The sequence below is a fragment of the Gossypium raimondii genome, chromosome 10 (assembly GCF_025698545.1).
Source record: "Gossypium raimondii isolate GPD5lz chromosome 10, ASM2569854v1, whole genome shotgun sequence".
Taxonomy (NCBI): domain Eukaryota; kingdom Viridiplantae; phylum Streptophyta; class Magnoliopsida; order Malvales; family Malvaceae; genus Gossypium; species Gossypium raimondii.
In genome coordinates, this window is record NC_068574.1 from 37,054,095 (window position 1) to 37,060,378 (window position 6,284).

Here is a 6,284-nt window from a genome sequence, read left to right on the forward strand (position 1 = left end):
ATTGGGTTACTCCAGGAAAAATTCGGGTGATTTCGCCACAATGAGTTATAAAAGTTGGATTGCAGTCCTTGCCACCCTCAGTTTTGGTTTTGGTTACCCATGTAATATACAGATTCGGGGTTCGATGGATATTCTTCAAACAAATGTCCTTCTCCACAATACACACAGGCTATATTCTTAAATTGGTTAGGTGGTTGGGCTACAAAACTATTAGACCCATTAGTGGTAAGATTCTCAAGCATTGAGGATATTGAAGATAATTGAGATGCGAGTGAAATTAGAGCGTCCACTTCATGTATTCCAGTGACTCGTCTTCCTGACGTTGCTCGATTGGTTGGCCATTAATAATTGTTGCTGGCAATCCTCTCAATAATTTCGTAAGCCTCATTATAAGACTTAGAAAGGAGAGCACCATTAGCAGAGGCATCCACTACCATCCTCATGTGAGCGTTGAGACTATTATAGAATGTCTCAAGTTGAATGCAATGTGGGATTCCATGATGAGGGCACTTTCGTAATAACTCTTTGTACCTTTCCTATGCCGCATACAGAGACTCATCATCCATTTGTTGGAAGGCAATAATCTCATTCCTCAACTTGGCATTCTTGCTCGGAGGGAAATAGTTCATGAGGAATCTCTCAGCTAACTCTTGCCATGTAGAAATGGAGTTCGGTGGCAATAAGTTCAACTAGGCACGAGCTCTGTCCTTTAACGAATATGGGAACAGCTTCAGTCGTAATGCATCTTCGGGTACTTCGGCTAACTTGAAGAATCGTTCACTTTCATAAATAGTCTTAAGTGAATATGAGGATCTTCAGTAGGCATTCCACTGAATTGTCCCACAGTCTGAAGCATCTGGAACATGACTGGCTTCAACTCGAATTGTTGTGCCTCGATTTCGGGTCTCCTAATACCCTGATTAAGATCATTAAATACTAGCACGACATATTGTCGAAAAGCTCTATCCCTATCATCAACAATAAGGATAGGTTTCTGAGTAAGGTTTGCTCCATTTTCTTGACTCATATTCTCAAAGTTTATCTCTTCAGTCCTTCTCTGGTTCACTTGTCTTCTTCGCAGTCGAAAGGTAAGTTCTATTTCAGGGTCCACAGGGAGTAAGTCAATAATCTGGTCAATACTCATAAACACCTGAAATAATCACAGAAAGATTAAGTAAGTAAAGATTTAAACAGGAAAATAAATAAACCAAAATGTAAAAACAGATTCAAAAATAATAGCTTTTTTTTTAAAATAGTCCCCAGCAACGGCGCCAAAAACTTGGAACGACGAAAATGTGCAAGTGTACACAATTGCAACAAGTAATAAAGTGACAAGTAAATGTCGAGTTATCGTACCCACAAGGACTGTAAAAAGGAATATTTATGAAATTAATGTTAAAACACTTTGGTGATGGAAAATATTATGGTTTAAAGATGATTAAAAACTAAGGGTTAAAAACTAAGTAAAAAAATTTAAAAATAAAAAGGTTCTAATGCACGATTTCAAATAAGGTTTAATCAAGCTGATATAATTGTGTTGGATTAATTACATTCCTTTAATTTAGAATTATTAAACTTATGTTTATACTGCTACAAAGAAATTTACGGCAACTCGGTAATTTTCTAACAACTGCTCATACATACTTATTAAATTAATCAATCTCTTGAACATTTTCCAATGTCAATCCAAGCGATTAATCAATATTCACAAGCATATAAAAGATCAAGTGAGGTAACAGAGTATTTCTACCTTGAAATAGTTTAATCACAATAATCTTGCAAGTTATGCAAGGCATATGTATCGCCAAATACAATGCTAAATTAACTTCAGCTACCTTTGAACAATAAACATTCATTGATTAATTACAATTTCAATACTATTTAATAATTAATTCATTATTTATCTAACATTTAATATTGCAAGAATAACTTAGGCATGATTTTACTTAATCAAGCATCTTACCGAGGCCTATAACAGCACAAACACAATTTCAATAACTCAAGCAGAAAAAATATAATCAACCCAACACGAATTAAATTCAAGCTAGATTGATTAAAATAACCATTTCAATAGCATAAATATTCATAAACATGTTTGTCAAAACAACAACGAAATTTAAAGAGATAGGGAACAAGAAGCAAATCCAGTGTTTCTCTGTGGCTTGACTGATTTCTCCGTTCTTCATTCTCCGTTGTCCTTGGCTATCAAGGTGGCTTATGAAAACTTTAATTGCTACTAAACAATGGCTGATGAGCACCTCTTTCCCAAGGGAAGAAATCGGCACTTGAACAAAAGGGAAAATGGGAAGGAAAAGTTGAGAGAAAGTGAGAGAGGAGAAGAGAGAATGAGAGTGTGTGGGATGAGTTGAATGATCAGAAAGGGGTGGATTTTATAGCTAATTGTGGCTGCTAAAAATAGAAAATTCCATCAGCCAATGAGACCCCCCTAGCCGGCCACACACATGGCAAAGTTGAGGGATTCAACTTTGCTAAAAATAGCCTAGGGCAAATCCACAAAGCCACATTTTTTGGAGGGGTTTCAATGCAAGGTTGAAAATTCTTCAAGAGCTTCTTTGCAAGCTTATTTAGTCAGCTAAAATTATGATTGGGTCAGCATATGGACGGTTTTGGGCAGCCCAATTGGTGGCTGGTTCGGTTCACAAGATTCGGTTCAACTGGACCTTTTTTTCCGTAATTAATTAATAACAATTTATTTAGCATAAATTAAATTGGGAATAAATTAAAATTAATTATATTATGAATTAACACACATTTTTGGACCATATTAGGCTGGAAATAAATTTTCCTCGATGCTTCAAATTGCTTCTCGATTTTATTCTTCGAGCATTTTCTGTCTAGCCAATTTTCGCCCTTTGTGCGAATCTGTTGAAAATAGTCAAAATTAATCAAAATTAACTATAAAATTCATCATGTTTACATTTTTAACATCATTTAATTATTTTATAATATTTAATTATTTTTTGACAAGAATTTAACCGAAATAGCATGATTTTAAGTTAAAAAGGGAATGTAAAAACACATAAATTTTTGTGTTTCCAGTAACTCCTCTGGAAACACATCAGGATACTCACAAACCACCGGCACTAATTATATCTTCAACTCAAAAACTTTAGAATAAAAAATATACGCAAGATATGCAACACAGTCTTTTCTCACATATCTCTATGCTGACATAGTTGAAAAAACAATAGGCAACCCAGTCAAACTATCTGATTCAATCTGAAGCTTCTCATCGTTCTGACATTTTAATACAATAAGCTTTTGTCTACAGTTTACAATAGCATCATGCAGAGTCATCCAATCTATGTCCAAAATCACGTCAAACTCATCAAATCGCAGTAGCATAAAATCAGTTGAAAAATCGTAACCTCGAATCATCAAACGACAGTTCTTGCAAACCTTATCAACTAGCACAAACTGACATAGGGGGTTTAACACTTTAACCACGAATTCAATGGACTCAGCAGATAAATTCTTACTTTATACTAAATTCGTGTATACATACGAATGGGTTGATCCTTAATCAATCAAAGCAGTAACATCAGTATCAAAGATAGAGAAAGTACCAGTAATGACATCTAGCGCAGAAACTTCCTCTCACGCACGGATAGCGTAAGCTCTAGCTGGTGCTCGTACCTCAGATATCACAGTAGATTCTTTTGTTCCACCACGGCTATTACTCACATTTCCAGGATTACGAGGTGGTCTACCTCTTACAGCAGTGTTGCTTGGTCGTATAGTCTAAACTTTTTCTTTCTCTGACTTCTTTGGGCAATCTCTAAGATAATGTTCAAAAGAACCACACCTGAAACATGCTCCATATTTTAATCTATATTCACCAAAATGTTGTCTTTTATAGCGCTTACATTCAGGCTTGTTGTCTCTGACACTACCCACACTCGCTACAGATGTAGCCTGAGGCTTTGGACTCAAACGTCAATTACCTCTGTCTCTACTGGAATATCCCACTAAAGCTGTAGAACAGTTGTGATGTTCTTTCGATCTCTTTACCCATGACTGATATGACTTTCCAATTGATCTCTTTATCAAATCTCTAGCTTCAAAATCGAATTTTTTTTTCTCTTTGCTAAGCTCCTCGGGTTTATGTGTCGGATCAATTAAAACAACAAATTCTTTCAATTCAAGAACCTTCCTTGAACCGTTCCTTGAACCGTTTACACATAGAAATCTCAGTTGGAATGCATTCCTGGGCATATTGACTCAATCTGACAAACTCTCGTTCGTATTCTGACACTGACATATAGCCCTATTTAAGCTTAAAATATTCCTTGCGTTTCTGATCAAGAAATCTCTGACTTATGTATTTCTTTCGGAACTCGGTTTGGAAGAATTCCTAACTTATACGCTCTCTCGACACGACTAAAATCAGCGTGTTCCACCAATGGTAAGTTGAGTCTTTCACCAAAGATACAGCACATTTAACATTCTGTCGGTGAACAAGACAATTCGTCGAAAACCCCAATCGTGTTTTCTAACCAGAATTTCGCTCTCTCAAGACCATCTTTAGCAGTGGCTCTAAATTCTTCAACCCCATATTTACAAATTTTATCAACAGGCGACTTGTTAACTCGCAAAGGTTCTAAACCTAGAGGAATAATAGCGATCGATTGGGGAACAGGTGGGGGTTGTAACAGCCCAATTTTCACCCTAATTGAAATAGTGGTTTTGGGACCACACATCCGAGTCTGAAAAATATTTTAATATTTTTTTCTTTGTCTGTGATATTTGAATTTGATTGTGTGAGAATTTCGTAAATTTATTTGGCTGTTTGTGTGTTTAATTTGATAAAAGTACTAAATTGCATAAAATGTAAAAGTTGTTAGTTAAAATGTAAAGCACCTATTTGGTAATGGCTTTTTAACTTGAAGTCCTTAAAGGGCAATAAGCCCATTTAAAAGATAGTGGACGGTAAGAAGGCTAAAAAGCCATGCATTATATGTTTTAAATATTATTTTACAAAGGTTAAAATAGTAAAAGAATAATAATGTATATTATATCATAAATATTATAAAATAAAGTCATTTTCTTCATTTTTTTTCTTTCTTTCCACCGAAAACAAAAGAATGAAACTTTGTTCTTCAAGCTTTAATATTCGGCCATCTTAGGGATTTCAATTCAAGGTTAGTTTGATTTTAGTTTTTGATAATTTTTACGTTTTTGTGATCGTTGCTTTGAATACTTCAAAACCCGTGTATTAATTTTCTGAATTGATGATGATTTTGTGTTTTGCCATTGATGAGTGCTTGAGCTTTTTGATAGTTGTTGATGGAAAATGAAAGATATTGATACGAGTCACAAAGGCCCAACTCAAGCTCAAGAACGTGATGGGCTGATACAAGTCACAAAGGCCCAACTCAAGCTTAAGAACATGATGGGCTCAAATTACCACAAGGCCCAATAACGAGGTCAAAGGCCAGACAAATGCGTTCAAAACTAAATGGAACCATTCAAGAATTTATTAGCAAGGCCTTAGATGCGTACACGAAGGAAAAATAAAATCAAGATTCACTTTCTTGTTTTCAAGAAAATCAAGAAACCGAATCTTGGTCCAATTTTGCTGTTTTGAGCGATTTCAAGAATCAAGAAAATCAAGATTTCAAATATTGGAAATCTTGGTCCAAGAAACTAAATCTTGCAGCTAAGGCGCATTGGATCTCAGTTACGAGCATCAACGAACCAACTTTGGTAGAAAACGGATTACAAGCCCAAGTTCTTGAAGGCAAGGCCCAATAAGATGTTCCAAGCCCCAATCAAGAAATTTAAATTAAACTTAGTTGAAAATCAAGCCAAATTGTCAAAGTGGCCCAATTTGTAAAATTATTCTTTAAGTACCTAGTTTTAATTTTTATACTTTATGATTTAATTCCTATGTAAAAATTCAGCCCAAGCAGCTCATTAAAAGCCTTGGCTGAATTTCCACTTTTAAATTATTAATTAGGTTTTTTTTTAGTTTCCTAATAAGATTAGGAAAATAGTTAGAAGGCCTATAAATAGGCTTGGCCGGCCACCTTCTGAAAACACATTGATGATACATTAAAGTCAGATTTTTTTTTTGAGTGAAAGTTCTCTTTGAGTTTCTCCAAGAATTTTCTCTTGAGTTTTCTTTAGAAGTAGTTTTAGCAATCTTTTTTACTGTGGGAGCCATCTTCAGCCTTCTTCTTGCCATTGTTCCATATTGGGGGGAGATTAGAGCCGTTTGAAGGGAGCTGTGAAATCTTTATCGATTTCAAGTCTTATTAGGA

At 35.2% G+C, this 6,284-nt stretch overlaps 1 non-coding gene across 1 annotated transcript; it reads left to right on the forward strand.

The window, feature by feature from the left end:
* Nucleotides 1–492: 492 nt before the first annotated feature.
* On the forward strand, nucleotides 493–599 carry LOC128034308 (small nucleolar RNA R71). The gene has a single exon (XR_008190437.1). It is a non-coding gene; the product is annotated as a small nucleolar RNA R71 (small nucleolar RNA).
* Nucleotides 600–6,284: the final 5,685 nt, after the last annotated feature.